The 18100-nt window shown below is 39.3% G+C and overlaps 1 pseudogene; it reads left to right on the top strand.

Moving 5' to 3' along the window:
- Positions 1–1423: 1423 nt before the first annotated feature.
- Positions 1424–2461, top strand: LOC101700901 (cdc42 effector protein 4-like; annotated as a pseudogene).
- The last annotated feature ends 15639 nt before the right edge of the window (positions 2462–18100 follow it).

Raw genomic sequence — 18100 nt, 5'->3', positions numbered from 1 at the left:
TTTTTTGGGTGTAGACTGCATGAAGCTATAAAGAAAATAGTCCAAAAGTTTTGTACAAGTAGTATGGAGAAGGAAATTCATATGATCCCTTTGCTTTAGTTTCCTTTACTAACAGATTGTGAGTAAAAAGAGTAGAGGACATTAACGAAATTCTTTTTTTTTTTTTTTCCTTTTTCTCCTTTTTGAGACAGAGTCTTACTATGTAATTCAGACTGGTCTCCAGTTGCCAGTGTGGCCCAGATTGGGCTTGAACTCATGATTCTACTGCCTCAGCCTCCTGACTTCTGAGTGACAAGCATATACCACCATGCCTGACCGTAAGTAAATTCTTGATAATCCAATTATATACTTTTTAAAGTTTTGAATAACAATTGAAACAGGAATATGTAAAATCAGAGTCAAAGGAAATGTAAAATCTATGCAATTTGTGGATATTTTGCAATACTCATTTTGGAGGTACATTCATGTTAACTTAGAAAAAAATTTTTTGTATCAGCGATCAAATTCAGGACCTTGTGCTTGCAAGGCAGGAGAGGTGCCACTGAGCTATCTTAGAAAGTTTTTTAAAATTTAATTAGAATAACAGCTATAATCACTTTGAACACATTAAATGATATTAAAATATCAACATTGGGTTGTAATTCTTTTCTAAAATTTAAGTTCTCTAATACTACAGTTCGTTCATTTATGTTTCTAAACCAGCTCAAACATCTTGTGCTGGCATGCTAAGTTCTCAGAATACTTATAAGTGGGTTTTCTTCTAACCTTTCAATCCTATACCAGTGGTGGCAAATGTATGGCACTCATACTGCAGTGGTCTGTTTGTATCATTTCATTGTGGCCCAGTAGAGAAATTAAGACAGAGAGAGGTGCTTTCCTAAATTCTCAACTTGAATCAGGAAGAGACTTCTAAGTTTAATACTTCCTGTATTACACACTCTGAAAGTTATTTCTGCTTGCTCTTTCCCACCACAGCTATTTATCCTGTGGCCCAACCCTGGCTAGTTGGTGTTCAGAGTATTTAGGTATGCCAAATCAGTGATGATTAGTGATGCTGAACATACATATTCTTTGACTCATCCTTTCCTTGAGTCCACAGGAACACATCTGTGAATGTTGGCAACCCAGTAGTTGTTTATGCTAAGTCAGACAGCCTTAGTATACTGCTACTTTATAGTTAATGTTTCTAGAGAGCCCCAGGCCTGAGCGAGCCAGACGGCCGAGCTGACATGGGCCGCCCGCCGGGCCGCGGGGGCTCCGAAGGGAGCGCACGGCCGCGCCCACCCCGCGCCCGGGACTCTGGGGACAGAGCCCTGTGATCTCCCTGGTGTCACCTTCTCCACCCACTGCACTTGGACTTCAGATCTGGCCCCAGACCTGCCTGCCGCCTCGGGAGGGTCTACCTCCCCTCCCAGCCAGCAAGATGCCGATTCTCAAGCAGCTGGTGTCCAGCTCGGGGCACTCCAAGCCCCGTTCCCGAGTGGACCTCACAGCCGAGATGATCAGTGCTCCACTGGGTGACTTCCGCCACACCATGCACGTGGGCCGGGCTGGGGACGCGTTTGGGGACACCTCCTTCCTCAACAGCAAGGCAGGTGAGCCTGACGGTGAGTCCCTGGATGAACAGGCCTCCTCCTCATCTTCCAAACGCAGCCTCCTGACCCGGAAGTTCCGGGGTAGCAAGCGGTCACAGTCAGTCACCCGGGGGGACTGGGAGCAGAGAGATATGCTGGATTCCCTTCGGGACTCAGCACTCTTCGTCAAGAACGCCATGTCCCTGCCGCAGCTCAATGAGAAAGAGGCCGCAGAGAAGGGCTCCAGCAAGCTGCCCAAGAGCCTGTCATCCAGCCCTGTGAAGAAGGTGGATGCTGGGCATGGCAGTGCAGAGGAGGTGGGTGCTGCGGAGCTGGGGCCCTGACGGAATGGGGCCACAGACCCCCACTCCCTGGACCCCCTCCTCGACAAGCAGGCCTTCGGGGACCTGACAGATCTGCCCATTGTGCCCAAGGCCAGCTATGGGCTGAAGCATGAGGAATCCATCATGTCCTTCCACATTGATCTGGGGCACTCCATGCTGGGCGATGTCCTCAGCATCATGGACAAGGAGGAGTGGGACCCTGAGGAGGATGGTGGCAATTACCGTGTAGATGAGGACCCCAGCAGGGTCACCCAGGCTCCCCCTTCAGCTGAGGCAGCCCCGCCCCTGTCAAGGCCCTCCCACGCTTTGGAGGACGAGGGGTGGGCGGCTGCGGCGGCCCCCAGCCCCAGCTCGGCCAGCAGTGTAGGCGGCCACACCACGAGGGACAGCAGTTCCCTCTCCAGCTGCACCTCAGGTGTCCTGGAGGAGCGCAGCCCGGCCTTCCGGGGACCAGACAGGGTACAGGCCGCTGTTCCGAGGCAGGCCGACAAGGAGTTCTCCTTCATGGAGGAGGAGGAGGAGGAAGACGAGATCCGAGTGTGAGGTGGTCAGAAAGTAGCTGGAGCTCTGAGCTGCGGTCTTCCCCCTGCTCCCACCCCACTGTGACTTTCGACCTTACTGCTCAAGGGGCAGCCTAGGACCTCCTGGGTGAGGGGTTCAGAGGACTTGGGGAGCCAGCCTAGGTGCGCACACCTGCTCCCCACAGCAGCATGGGACCAGGCTGTGTTCTCCAAGCAGGAATCCATTTTCCTCTTGGCCTCCTCTTTCTCTACCCTAGCCCCAAATGGATGCCAAATGTTATCCTGAGTTCCTGTTGGGCACCCATTGCGGGTCAGCCGGAGACAGCTTACTCCATGGCTAGGACACTTGGCTCTCTCTCCCTTTTCCCTCTTGGTGTCCCTGCTGTGTGACCAGTAGGGCCCCAAGCAGGTGTGCATAGCAGGAGGAACAGGGTGATCTCTCATCCCATCCCTTCCAGCTCCTTCCTTGGCTCCTGCTCCAGCAGCCGGAGTCCCTGGGAGATAGACCAGGGCAGGGGACCAGCCTTGAACCAGATAGTACACATAGCCCCTCACAGGGGTGAGGACAGGATGGTAATGGATGGATTCCCAAGGAGGGACCCTTCCCAGATGACACTAGGAACAGGGCCGGGGCCCTGCCCTATGGTTGTGTTTGTTCTTTATTATTATGTTTAAATCCTTATAGAGCAATATTTGGAACAATGTTAATAAATAGAATGGAATCCTTTTAGAAAACCTTTATACCAAGTCCCCTCCTCTTGGAAGTTACAGTGACTGTTAGCATACTCAAGTCTGGGCACCTCCTGCATCAAAGAAACCAGCCCAACCTGAACTGTGGTGGGGGTGTATTCTTGAGTGCCCCCCATAGCTTTTAACAGCTGCAGGAGGCCAGTGTGGATTTCTGGAAAATGATTATTAAAAATAATATATCATGGGTGGAGGCTGTGTTTTGACTCCTTCGCCCTGTGTGGGACATTTCCCCTTCCTTTCTCAGACCCTCCCCCACTTCGGAGGCCCGGGGGCCCAGGCGAGGGTTGCCAGATTTAGCAAAAAAAAACCATAAAACAAAAAGCAGAAAGCTGAATTAAATTTGAATTTTGGGTAAACACAAGATAATTTTTTTAGTATTAGTGTACCCCATGTAATATTTGGAACATTCTTATGCTAAAGGGTTGTTTTTCTGAAATTCAGGTTTTGCTCCTTCTCCTGTAACTATCCAGGGGATTGAGTAGAAGCTGGGGTGTGAGCCCCAGGGGTGACGCTGATTATCTTTCTGTCTGGGAATAGGCTGACCAGCCTCTGCCTCTGCTTGGTCAGAGGGAGGAGGGGGAGAGAGAACTAACTACAGTACAAGGGGTCCTGGCCAGGAGTGGTGAGCCTGGCGGGACCCTGACTCTGAGACACTAACCTGGCTCCTGACTTGCGCTGCCATTTCTAGAAGCTTAGCTCCCTCACTGGTGGAATCACAAGGCTGTGTTGCCCCATGAGTGGCCCTTGGCACCCGCCCTGGTCAGTTCCAGGCTCTAAACTGTATTTTTTCATGATATTGTAAAAACAGCAAGGAAACATTAAAAAGCCCTCTAGCACACACAAAAAAATAGTTAATGTTTCTAAACTATGAAAGGAGAGTATATTTAATTTCTTCACTTATGACATAGATCAATGCCACTGAACCAGAATAGGCTACTGTGTTGTTCTGAAATCTGAATGAGATGATATTTGAGGAAGGGATTTGTAAATTTGCATAAGAACCATTTCTCTGTAAATTAATGTCATGGAAAATCAGTGTGATTAATTAAGAGACAGTGGACCAATTTAGGTGGGTGATGATTGTAACTCTCTACCTGAGCTAGTAACAACACAGTGGCAGTACATGATTAAAGACTGTGAACTTTTTATTATGAGAAACTTTAAACATATACTCAAGTAGGAAGCATCGAATGATAAATGATATATACCTCTACCATCTTCCAACTTCAACAATGATTAACTCATTAAATAGCATCCCTGTAGTCCTTTTTCCCATCTTCTGAATCCAGTGTCTCTACTTAACCTATCTATTTACTTCTCTCTTTTCAACTCTTCTTTTAAAACATGGCTATAACCCCTGATGTTCAATTTTAAATATTTTTTATCCAGCCATGGCATTATCAGGTTTTAGGGGCTATTCAATTCTTCCAGAAGTCTCCTCCAGCCTTGTTTACCAAGGCGTTTTCTCATGGCACTCATGTTGAACACTCTGCATGGTTTAGGAGGTCTAATTTGACTTCTCTGCTCCTTCCCACCAACAAATACAAATGTTCCCTAAGGCTGTACACCAGTGTTCACTTCTTTACTCATCATGGGACAATATAGTAAGGAAACTTGATTTTTTTTTTTTGCTTAAATTCTTTTATTGGTACATTTTAGGTATACAATATGTTTACATTTATCATTGGGTGCTTGTACCTGTACCTGATGTATCTTGGTTCTTATTTTTTCCCCATTCTCTGTGTACCCTTCACCGCCTTAACCCTTCCCTATTTATAAAGACTTTGTTTCCATTTTCTCCTTTTCTCATAATTTTTCCTTTCCCTTCTTTCCTTTCCCCTTCCCCTCCCACTTCCCCTACCAAAATTGATTTATTTATAATAGTAAGTCTTCCTATTTGTGAGTCTTTTTATTTATTTAGGCTTTCTCTTATATTATTCATAAAGTTTTTCAATTTTCCTCTTAAAAATCTTAAAGTTTTTTATTTCCAGATATTTGATTTTTTTGTTTTTGTAAAAATGTCTTTGGGTTAATTGACTTTTTCTATTTTTTACTATATTTTCCTGAAATTTAAGCATTTTGCTAATGCCTTTTTGTTCTAATTGGTGAATCCTTTTGAAACTTTTAGTATCTATAATTGAGTGAAGTATCTATAATTGAGAATATTCAAGATACATCTGAAAGTAAGAATAGGAACTTCTCTACTAGATGATAAAATTATTGTTATAATAATTAAGACTGTGAAGTACTAGCCCAGACATAGATAAATGCATCACTGAAATGGAATAGAGTCTATGAGCAGTAATGCATGTATAGCTCCTACTGAATCCAATTCTACACTTGCTCCAAATACATCACTAAAAATTCTCTTAATATCACTATTGATTTCAAAGTGTTAAATATAACAACCAATTCAGTTTTTATCCTTCTCACCTTTTCAGCAACATTTAAAACAATCAACCAAGACCTCTTACAGGAAAATACTCCTTTCACCTGGCCTCCAGAATACTAGCCTGGTTTGCTTCCCAGTACTGCACATTCCTTCTCAGCTGTCATTTCTGGTTCCAACTCCTTCCACCAACCTTCTTCTTGTGGAGCACGAAGTGACTTGGGGCTTAATCACTGCTCCTCTTCTTTGCTTTAATCATATTCCCTTTGTTAATGAACTCAGCAATTCTCATTATTCCAAATACAGTACTGTCTATGGCTTCATGAATTCAGTGCAGGCTCCTACATCCTATTACATAGCTATACCTGAGTTTTTAATAGAATTAAAAATCCACTGAGTCCAAAATTAACTCTACTTCATTTCTTCAACCTAGTTGGCTGTAACCTTTCCCATTTCACTTGATGGCAACCCTCTCCTTCCAGCTGAACACACTAACTTCCATGAGCTATCTTTTTACTTCAATCTTTTTCATTCATGATCTACATGCAATTTACCAGGAAATTCTACTGCCTTTTCCTTCAAAACATCTTCATCTCATGTACCCAAAAAGTAGTCTTTAAATATCATTAATTAAAAACCTAGTGCCTGTAAGAGTCACATCTTAACTCAGAAATCCTGCTGTCTTGTCAAACCTGAGTGTGAAGATACTCTCAGAGGTTATCAGGGACTCAGGAACCAACTTGAACAAGTGGTTACTAGCCAAATTTACACTAGTTTCTCTTCAGTGGAAATTATATCCACAATGGATTAGAGCTATGAAATGTTTATTTTATTATAATTCATCATAACACTTCAAAAAGACAAACCCACTCTCATACATGCTAACATACATGAATCAGTCACTTCTAGGGGATGCTAAGGAAACAACTCAGTATTTTGGAAACTGATAAAAATCACAAGCTGGGATCAAGTTTACCTTTCTTGTACCTGGAGATGATCAACTAGTTAATAAGAGAATTTTCTTCTTTTGTAGGGAACAGGGAAAGGGAACTTTACTAGAACCTCTGCAGTAAGTCCTAGTCTCTTTCGAGCCATGACAACACAAGGTGAATTAGTTTATTAGACAGAAAAGATAGAAAAAATGAGACTTAGAGAAGAAGCTGAGCTTTGGGCCTGATCAGTGCTGCTCTAGGCAGCAAAGAGGAAAGCCCCTGAGCTTGCCACACCTTTATTCAGTATGTCGGGAGAAACAAATGTAACAGATGACTCAGGGCAGTCAGAGTTCAGTATATCAGGAGAGTAACAAATATAAAAGTTCACTCAGGGAGCAGTAGTGGTAGAGGTGAAAATCCTAGAATAATGAGGAACTATGCAGATGAAGATTTTATTCTTCCCAGGATTCTTTAGCTGGTGTAATCTTGTCCTGGAGCATCACAGCATCACTGGACCACTGAGGTTTTAGGTGTGACCGGAGGTGAAGATGGAGTTATGTCTTGACATGCCATAGCTGGCCTATAGGCAGGAGAACTAGGCCCTAATCATGATTTAATTGCAAAATGATTTTTCCCCAAAATCATGTACAATTGCTCCCGACATTTTTTATCTATATTTTTGTACTGTCTCATGACTTCTTGTTCAACTTTATTTTCTATTACTTGAGATTGCTCCACACAGCCATAACCTGAAAACACATTTCCTCTGCTTTCCCATCACCCCACCCCTTCTGCTCTGGAAAGACTTTGGTGGTCAGTGAGAACCACTTCCTGAAACCTGTCTGGCTTCATGCTTGTATAACCAAGATGAAAGGAGTTAGTGGCTAATGAGGTGCCAGAGCTAGAGGATAAGTTTGCCTGTTCTGTCCCCACAAGAAACACAAATCCCATTCTGCACAGTTACTCAAGAAATCCTGGTGTGATTTACCTCAGTTGCCTACAGTGGTGAGCAACTCATCAACACACCATTGTATTAGCTTTCTTTCCTTCTCTCTTTTATTCTTCACAGTTCTCTTTCATGGAATCACTTTCCATAATGAAGTATTTGTATCCAAGGCTCTACTTTTTGGAGTAAATGCAAATGAGACAGAAACATTCCAGCTAAGCAGTGAAGTAGAAGAAAAAATATTGAAATAAGAGTATCACTATGTTTTGACATCTAATGAAATAATGGATCAAAGCAAATGATGATGATGATTATCATTCTAAATGAGACAACCAAACATGTGACTCTTAATGGAGTCACATCACCACCTATGAAGAATTCTGATCAAGTCTCTGGAGATCTAACTATCAACTTAAAGAAATAAAGGGGCAAATAAATACAACTTAGTGTTCACAATAGTGCAATGAGAAAAATTGCCAAAATATATCTTATAAGGCAAATGGTCCAATTTCTTCATGAAATAAATTTCAAGATAAAAGGGGGAGTTGTAAGTTTTTAAATATTTAAGAGAACACATAAGTAGTAATTTATTTCTTAGTTTAAATAAATTATAAAATTAACAGATAAGAGAAATGTGAACAGTGATTTGATATTTGATGATGTTGAGGTATTATTCTTAATGTTTAAAATGTGATAATTTTTTTGTTTTAAAAATGTCACTTTTAGGCAGGGGATGTAGCTCAGTGGCACCGTGCCTGCCTGGCAAACACAAGGTCCTGAGTTCTATCCCCAGTACTACAAAAAAAAAAGTCAGGGGTTGAACTTAGGACCTTGCACTTGCAAGGCAGGTGCAGTGCCACTGAGATAGATCCCCAGCCCAAAAAAGTAATTTTTTAAACATTACTTACCACATTATATTAATAGATGAATTGTATCAGAGTAATTTAGTAAAGCAAGGAGTGGAAAGACATAGATGAAAAAAGAATTGATCAAGAGTTACTTATTGTTGAAGTTGGAAGATGGGTAAAACTACATGTGGTTTGTCATTTGATGCTTCTTAATTTATTATGTGCTCTAACTTTCTCATAATAAAAAGTATGCAGAATTTAATCACTTACCGGCACTTTATTACCACTAGGTCAGGTAGAGATACAATCATCTTCTAGCTAAATGATTGAAATCACTCTTAATCATACTGATTTCTTTCTTGCTCCCTATGATAGTTCATTTTCAGGACAGCCACCAAAATAATTATTTTAAAATTTAAAGCAGATCGATTCACTAATGGCAGAAAAAAAATGGCAGTGGAGAGGGACATTAGAAGTTTATTACATTGTGCAGGCTTGAAATCATCACAACTTGGGACAGACAGGTTGGTAATGGCAAACATGATACAATAGGAATCATATGGGTTTTTTGTTTGTTTTGTTTTTGGTACTGGGGATCCAACTCAGGACCTTGCGCTTGTAAGGCCGGCACCAGAACCACTGAGCTAAACCACTGGCCCTGAATCATATGTTTTAATACGTACTGAGGTAGAATCAACAGAATTACCCACTTACCCATGAAATAGGAGAAAAATATAGGAATCAAAGGTAGCTTCAAGGTTTTTGGCATAAAAAAATTGTGAGAATAGAACTTCAGCTGTATTTATTATGATGAAGACAATCACTAGTAGAAGGAACTTCAGGAAGGGAGCTGGGAGTTAAGAATTATGTTCAGATTATGTTAAATTTTAATTGTCTATTACACAACCAAGTGAGATGTGAAATAAGCATTGGATATACCTATGTCTGGACTTTAGAAAAATGATCCAAGCTGGTTTATTCATTTGGGAGTTATCAGTCTATAAATGATATGTTAAAACATAGAACTAGAAGCCTAAGTGGAAATACAGAAGAAATGTGTGGTCTAAGGATGGACCCCTGGGACACTTCAAAGGCAGAAGTTCAGAAAGATGAAAAGAAGAAAAGGACGGAAATTGGAAAGTTGCAACTAATGAAGTCAGAGGAATTCTGAGTTGGTTGCTCCAGAGAAAATGAAGAAAACATTTCATTTCATGAAGGATTCTTTGCTCTTTCTTTTCTTCCTTTCTTCCTTTCTTCTTTCCTTCCTCCCTCCCTCTCTCGCTCCTTTCCTTCCTCTGTTTTCCTACTCCTTCATTCCTCCCTTGCTCTTCCTATCCCTTCCATTCTTTCCTTTTCTCTTCCTCTTCTTCCTCCTCTTCCTCTTCCTCCTCCTTTTTGTCCTCTCTCTCCTCCCCACCCCCTCTCTCATTGGTTCCAGGGAACAATGAGTTAGGTCCTCAGCCCTTTTTATTTTGAGAAACATCCTCACTGAGTTGCCCAGGCTTGCCTACAACTCATGATCCTCCTGCCTTGGCCTCCTGAATAGCTGGGATTACAGGCTTCCAGAGATCACAGGTGAATACTGCCATGCCCAGCTGATATTGTTTTAATTGGAAGGGGAAAGACAGTTTATACTTGGTCTCCCAAGAGCCTCTGGTGGTAGGCACCTATACCTCTCTAGAAATGTCCCCTAAGGAAACAGCAGAAAGGCTTTATCATCTTATAGATTTGTTAATTTATGTCACAAAAACGGAAGCCAAAAATACTATTTGTCAGTATCAGAAAAAGAATGAAAAGAAAAAGGGTCTCATGAAAAAAGATGTATATAAACAGTGTCAGTAGTTTAAGTCAATTAAAGACTGAGAAATAACCATTGAATTTTGCATTGTGCTGCTTGTTACTGTCCTTGCCCAGCATTGTGTCAGGGATGTGGTGTAGAAGAAAACTTTATGGAATGGAGTCAAGAAAGCATGTGAGAAGAAAAAAGAGCAAAGTTTAGTAGTTCAAAGGATTTTCTCATTAAAGAGAGCGGAGTAATATAGAGGAATATGGATGAAGCAAGATTCTTTTAAAATTTATTTTGAAGGGAGAGATGGTCAAATATTTGTTTGTCATTGATATGATCCAGGAGTAAGAGAAAGTTCGATAATTAGAGAGCAACAGAACAATTTCAGAGAAAGTCTTTGAGTAGATCAAAGGGCATAAGACTCAGGAAACTTCTAGGCAGCACATCTTCAGATAGATGCATAGACAATTCATCAAAGAGAACAGCTAGAAGGCAGGATATATGGCCACAGATGAGGTGGTTTGTCTGAGATGATATGCACAGGAATCTGAACCACGGACATGTAATACGATTGGGGGGCAGCACGTGGACCACAGGAGGTTCAAGGTCCTTAACTTCAAGTGAGACCCATCCGTATGACTGTGTATTTTTTCCCAATCATGTCTAATTGCATATGTATGTGCCAGTATGTAAATGGAGAACTAGATTTAACTTGGGCTCAGAATTTGCCAGGTAGGTGAAACAAACATTTGTTCCTACTTCAAGAGTATGCCAGTGACTCTTGAATCAATTCCTTGGCTCTTCAGAGCCAAAATTTTCCTCCAATTTTCAACTTCTTTTCTGTGCCTGGAACAAAATAATCATTCTTCAAATGTTTGTTGAATAAATTTCAAACTCCCCATATTGTCATTGCTTAGGATTCATTATAGCAATGTCAAGATCAATATTGGACTACTGACTTGTTGGTAAATTTAAAGCACTGAATTTCTGAGGAAAAGTTAGACAAAGTATTTATTATATAAAGATCTGTTTATTTGGTATGTTAATCAACACTAGTGAAATATTCTTCATATCTTCGGCAACAGTTGACAAGCAGCTTTAGAAAAATGAATTTTCAATTAAGAGAGAATTCAAAGGTTAGCTGTTTTAGCTGCCTCTAAATATTTTTCTAGGATTAGTTCCAGTTTCACCATTGTTAAAATTCTAATAGATTAATTCATATTGTATGTAATTTATTTGGAGTACTGGGCAACAAAATAATCCTTTATAGTTACACACTTTCAAAATAACAATTATCCTATTTGACAAGAATGCTTTCTTATTGTTTTATGCAAATTTAAAATTAATACAGCATTCCCTAACGTAATAAAAAGTGGCTATCAAAAAATTTTGGTAAAATAATAATAATGATATTAAAATTTTTCCCACTGAAGTCAATAAAGACCATGAATCCCCAATAACTTCTAACACCTTTGTTAATGCAATACACCAGAAAAATAAGAAAGAACTGGGTATCCTACCAAAAAAGAAACAAAACTGTCATTTGGTGATCACTGACATAAAAACCATCCAAGAGAATCACCTGCAAAACTATTAGAATTAGTAATTAGAATTAATCCATTTAGGAAGTCAGATACAAGATCAACCCTCAAACATTTTTAGCTTTCTTAGCAACAACAATGATCAAAAATGGAAACCAGTTAAACAGTTTCATCCACAGTAATAAAAGCCATAGCACAACTGGAAAGAATGCTGGCAGAACCGGTGTAACAGGAAAAAATAAATTACTTCAAGAGCATCTATGATAATTTCAGAGAGAGATTTATTGATAAGAAGATCAATGTGCCATTTCTCCTCCAGATTAACATGAATTCACTGCAATTCTCACTTTCAATAAAACTTTTCAGGAATCTTCACAAGCTGGTTTCATAGCAAAACTAGTTTTGAAAAACATATAAAGAAAGGAGTGCTGACATTTTGGATTGTCTAGCGTGTGTAAGGCCCTGAGTTTATTTCCTAGCACAAAAAAACAAAACCCAGAAAAGGAAAAAAAACATGATGTTATACAGTAAAAATATTAATAATAATAAACATGTAAATGTAGTAAATTATGTATATTAATAAAAAAATGAAATAGTACACCTTGCAGAAACAATGTGGTGAACATAAGAAAATTGCATTATGGTAAAAGTAGAATTTGAAATCAGAAAAAAAAAAGAGCTATGCATCCAATAGCGTCAGGAGTATATTTGCTACCTATTTCAAAAAGAGAATGAAATTAACTTGTAAGTGTACATGAAAATAATCGTTAACCACTTTGGCAAAATTATAACTTTACCTAAATGGAGTATGATCAGTATGCTCTTGCCAAGATTTTTCAGAGAATCTGAGATCAACCTGCTTCTTATTTCTTGAAACTATATAAAAATTTGAATTAGAATTAGATAGTGTGTGTGTAAATTTAAAATAACAAAAGAAAAGAAAATATCAAAACCTAAACAATAAAAATAACAATAACACTACTTTTAAATTATAAGAAAATATAAGATGTACATTTGTTTTAAGGTTAGGGATGATTTCCTTTAGCAAGGATATAAAACCAAAATCATAAGAAATTGATACATCTAATATTAAAATGATAACTTCTTTGTAGAGGAAAAACTATAAACAAAGTCCAAAATGAAACATTACAGTGTGTCTTCATCCACCTTATTCATGAGATCTGGCAGCATTCAACTTCTGGCTCTTCCCAAAGTCAAAACGACCATGAAAAGTAAGTACTTTAAATTGATTCAGGGCCACTGTACCACCACTCCCAGCACAGAGGGGGAGGCTTCTGGGCCACCATAGCATGGCTCCCAGTGCAGAGGAGGTGAGCTGTGCAGATGCCAGCAGAAGCCCCCCCCCCATCAAAATGAGAAGACACGTAAACAAGTCTCAAAACTAGACTTCCGTATCACCTACAGCAACTGCAAAGGGAAATGAGATGGAACACTCTGATACTCAACAAGCTGGACCCCCTGAACTGGCAACAAAAGAGGATATGGAAAAAATGGAATCAGAAATAATTTCTCGGTTAACAACAGAGAGTGTGCTCATAGTGCAAGACATGATTAATAAATCTAGAGAGGAGCTGAGGAACATGATGGAATCCCAACATAGGAAACAAATGGAATCCATAAAACAGGTGGAAACAGATTTCCAGGAGATTGAAAACTCCACTGAAAGCTTACACAGCAGAATGAGCCAATGTGAGGACAGAATGTCATATATAGAAGATAAGAATGCAATTAGTGCCAGGAAAAGAAAAATTGTTTTAAATTGTAAGGGACCACAAGAAATCAAACCAGCAGCTGCTAGATGTTGCAAAGAAGAGTAACGTAAGACTGATTGGAGTCAATGAAGAAGCAGGAGAGAGTGCAGATGACATTAAAAAAACTGTTCACAGAAATGATGGCAGAAAACTTCCCAAGCAGGGGAAAAGAACTTGACATACAGATAAGTGAGACATATAGGACTTCAAATAGCCTTGATCAAAAAAATCTACACATAGGCATAAAATTGTTAAGATACCAGAAACCCAATAGAAGAACAAAGTTCTACAAGCAGTTAGAGAAAAGAAACAAATCATATACAAAGGAAAGTCCATCAAATGTTAGCAGACTTCTCAATGTAAAACCTCAAGGCAAGAAGAACTTGGAGTGATGTACTCCAAGCCATAAGAAAAACAGCCTCCAACCAAGATTGATACCCTGCAATACTATCTTTCAAAATGGATGGAGAAATAAGATACTTTCATGACAAAGAGAACCTTAGGAACTTCATGAATGTCAAACCAGCACTTAGACAATATCCTAGGAAAAGACAATGAGGATCACAACCCCAGGAAGCCCAGCAGAATGAATCCATTGGGTGCAACAAGAAATTAAATGCAAAGGGGGAGAATTCCACAAATGAAAAAGTCATGACAATGATAAGTCAATTCATATCAGTTATAACCATCAATCTTAATGGTCTCAATTCACCAATCAAAAGAAATACACTGGCAGAATGGGCCAACAAGCAAGATGCAACAATATGCTGCATATAAGAAACACACTTAATTCAAAAAGAAACTCATAGACTGAAAGTTAAAGGGTAGAAAACAATACTCCATGTGACAGGAACCCCCAAAAAAGAAGTAGTAGCTATACTCTTTGCAGACCAAGTGGATTTCAACACTGATTAAGAGAGACAAAGAATGACACTACATCCTTGTAAAGGGAACAATCCAACAGGAAAAGATGACAAACATAAATATATATGCACCAAATGCTAGTGTGCCCAACTATATAAAACAAATACTAACGAACATGAAAAGTCATATATGCACTAATACAATAATAGTGGGGGACCTCAATACCCCACTGTCACAAATAGATTAATCAACTAGACAAAAAATAATACCAGAACTCAATCAAACTCTTAAACAGATGAACTTAACAGAAGTTTACAGAGTGTTCCACCCCACAAAATCAGAATACACATTCTTTTCAGCTGCACACCAGTCATTCTCCAAAATAGACCACATGTTCATTCATAGAACATGTTTAAGTAAGTGCAAAGAAATTGAAGTTATCCCCTGTATATTATCTACTGTAGTGTGATGAAATTGGAGATCAATAGCAAAAGAAACTGCAAGAATTTCATAAACACATGAAAATTGAACAATATACTTCTGAATAACCAATGGGGCACAGAGGAAATTAAAGAAGAAATCAGACAGTTCCTTCAAATAAATGGAAATGATAATACAACATATCGGAATCTTTGGGACACAATAAAAGTAGTCTTACGAGAGAAATTCATAGCAGTGAATATACATATTAGGAAAACAGAGCTAGCCCAACTAAACCACCTGATGCTGAACCTCAAGCTTCTAGAAAAAGAAGAGCAGGACAAACCCAAAGCTCATAGAAGGGAGGAAATTATAAAGATCAGAGCAGAAATCAATACAATGGAGACTAAGAGAACAATACAAAAAAATCAATGAAGCCAAGAGTTGGTTCTTCGAAAGAATCAACAAAATTGACAAACCCTTAGCCAACCTTATCAGAAAAAGGAAAGAAAAGGCCCAAATCCATGCAATTAGGAATGAAAAGGGTGCAATTAGGAATGAAAAGGGTGAAATTACAATGGACCCAGCATAAATCCAGGGGATCATCAATACATACTTTGAAAATCTATATGCCAATAAGATGGAAAACACAGAAGAAATGGACAGATTCCTAGATAAGAATGAATTACCAAAGTTGAATGAAGAAGACCTAAAAATTCTAAAGAACCCAGTATCAATCAATGAAATTGAAAATGTAATTAAAAACTTATCAACTAAGAATAGCCCGGGTCCTGATGGCTTCAATGTTGAATTCTATTAGATATTAAGAAAGGAACTACTGCCACTACTGTTTAAACTCTTCAATGAAATTGAAAGGGAGGCAATACTCCGAAATTCATTCCTGGAAGCAAGCATCACCTTGATTCCCAAAGCAGAGAAAGACCCAACCAAAAAAGAGAAGTATAGGGCAATCTCATTAATGAACATACGTGAAAAATCCTCAATAAGATACTGGCAAATACAATGCAGAAGATCATCAAGAAGATCATACACCCTGACCAAGTGGGATTCATCCCAGGGATGCAGGGATTGTTCAACATACGCAAATCAATCAATGTAATACACTATATCAATAGAGCCAAGGACAAAAACCACATGATCATCTCAATAGATGCAGAAAAACATTTGACAAAATCCAACATGCATTTATGATAAAAACCCTACAAAAAATTGGAATAGATGGTCTCTACCTCAAACTGATAAAAGCCATCTAAGAAAAACCAACAGCCAATATCATACTAAATGGTCAAAAACTGAAATCCTTCACACGAAAATCAGGAACAAGACAAGGATGTCCACTATTACCACTCCTGTTCAGTATAGTTTTGGAAACGTTAGCCACAGCAGTTAGACAAGAGAAAGAAATAAAAGGAATAAAGATAGGAAATGAAGAAGCTAAATTGTCATTATTTGCAGATGACATGATACTCTATATAGAAGACCCCAAGAACTCCACCAAAAGTCTTCTAGGCTTAATAACCAAATTCAATAGAGTAGCTGGATACAAGGTCAGCACACAAAAATCAATAGCTTTCCTCTATATGAACAATAGACTCATTGAGAGAGAAACAGGGCAAACAATTTCTTTCACAATAGCATCCAAAAAACTAAACTATCTAGGAATCAATCTAAAGAAAGAAATCAAAGACCTCTTCTCTGAAAACTATAGCACTCTGAAAAGAGAGATTGAAGATGATACCAGAAAATGAAAAGACATCCCTTGCTCCTGGGCAGGAAGGATCAACACAGTGAAAATGGCCATACTTCCAAAACTGCTCTATAGATTCAATGCAATTCCAATTGAAATCCCAGCAGCATACTTCACAGACCTTGAGAAAACAATCCAAAAATTCATTTGGAACAAGAGGAAACCCAGAATAGCAAAAACAATTCTAGATAACAGAGACATGGCAGGGGGTATCACAACCCCTAACTTGAAACTATACTACAAAGCTACTGTGATAAAAACAGCATGGTACTGGCAAAGGAACAGACCTGAGGACCAGTGGAACAGATTAGAAGATGCCGAAACTACTCCAGACACACTCAGCCACCTCATCTTCAACAAAGGAGCCAAACGCCCTCACTGGAGGAAAGATAGCCTCTTTAATAAATGTTGCTGGAAAAATTGGGTTTCAGCTTACCATAGATTAAAACTAGTCCTATATCTCTCACCACTAAACTAAAATCACAATGGATAAAAGAGCTAAATATTAAAATAGAAATGCTGAATCATCTGGAACAGAGGTTAGGTAGAACTCTTGAAGACATTGGTGTAGGAAAAGATTTTATGAACAAAACCTCAGTTGCCTGTGAACTAGCACAAACAATCAACAAGTGGGATCTCTTCTTATTAAAAAGCTTCTGAACATTGGCTGGGGATTTAGCTCGGTGGCTTTGCTCCCTGCTGCGCAAGCACAGGGACCCGAGTTCGATCCCCAGTACCAAAAAAAGTTTCTTCACAGCAAGAGAAACCACCAGTGGTGTGAAGAGACAACCCACAATGTGGGAAAAAATCTTCACCTGCTGTTCATCAGACGAAGGTCTATTATCTAGATTCTATAGAGAACTTAAAATGACCAGACCTCCCAAATTTAAAGACCCAATCCAAAAATAGGCATCTGAAATGAACAGACATTTCTCAGACAAAGAAGTAGAAATATCAAAGAAACACATGAAAAAATGTTCAACATCACTGGTCATTCAAGAGATGCAAATGAAAACAACACTGAGATTCCACCTCACTTCAGAAAGAATGAATGCTATCATGAAATAAACCAATAGTAAATGCTGGTGGGGCTGTGGGGAAAGAGGAACCCTGCTACTCTGCTGGTGGGAGTGCAGACTGTTGAAACCACTGTGGAAATCAGTGTGGAGATACCTCAAAGAACTAGGACTGGAAGTCCCATTTTACCCAGCTATTCCCCTACTGGGTATCTTCCCCAAAGAATTAAAAGAATCTTACCACAATGATATATGTGCACCCATGTTCATAGCAGCACAGTTTGTAATAGCTAAAGTTTGAAAGCAGCCCAATTGCCCATCAACTGGAGACTGGATAAAGAAAATGTGGGTTTTTAAAAATAAAATGGAGTACTACTCAGCCATAAAAAATGAGAAATTAGAGATATTTATAGCTAAATGGACGCACAGAGCCAATACTCTTAAGTGAAATAGGACACACATGTGTAAATACCAAATAGTTTCTCTAGTGTGAAAAACTGAAAGTGTAAATAAGGACTAAAATGTATAATAGATAATGTGATATGGTAAGAAAAGGGGCAAAGGGGAAGGGGAAGCGGGAGGGGTAGGGGAAAGGAAAGAAGGGAATGGAATTAATATGAGCAAATGAA

Source organism: Heterocephalus glaber, unplaced genomic scaffold (assembly GCF_053883595.1).
Source record: "Heterocephalus glaber isolate CG9 unplaced genomic scaffold, H.glaber_assembly_v1.0 deba00001454, whole genome shotgun sequence".
Classification (NCBI taxonomy): Eukaryota; Metazoa; Chordata; class Mammalia; order Rodentia; family Bathyergidae; genus Heterocephalus; species Heterocephalus glaber.
Note: the sequence above shows the minus strand (reverse complement) of the source record. Positions and strands in the feature narration are given on the sequence as shown.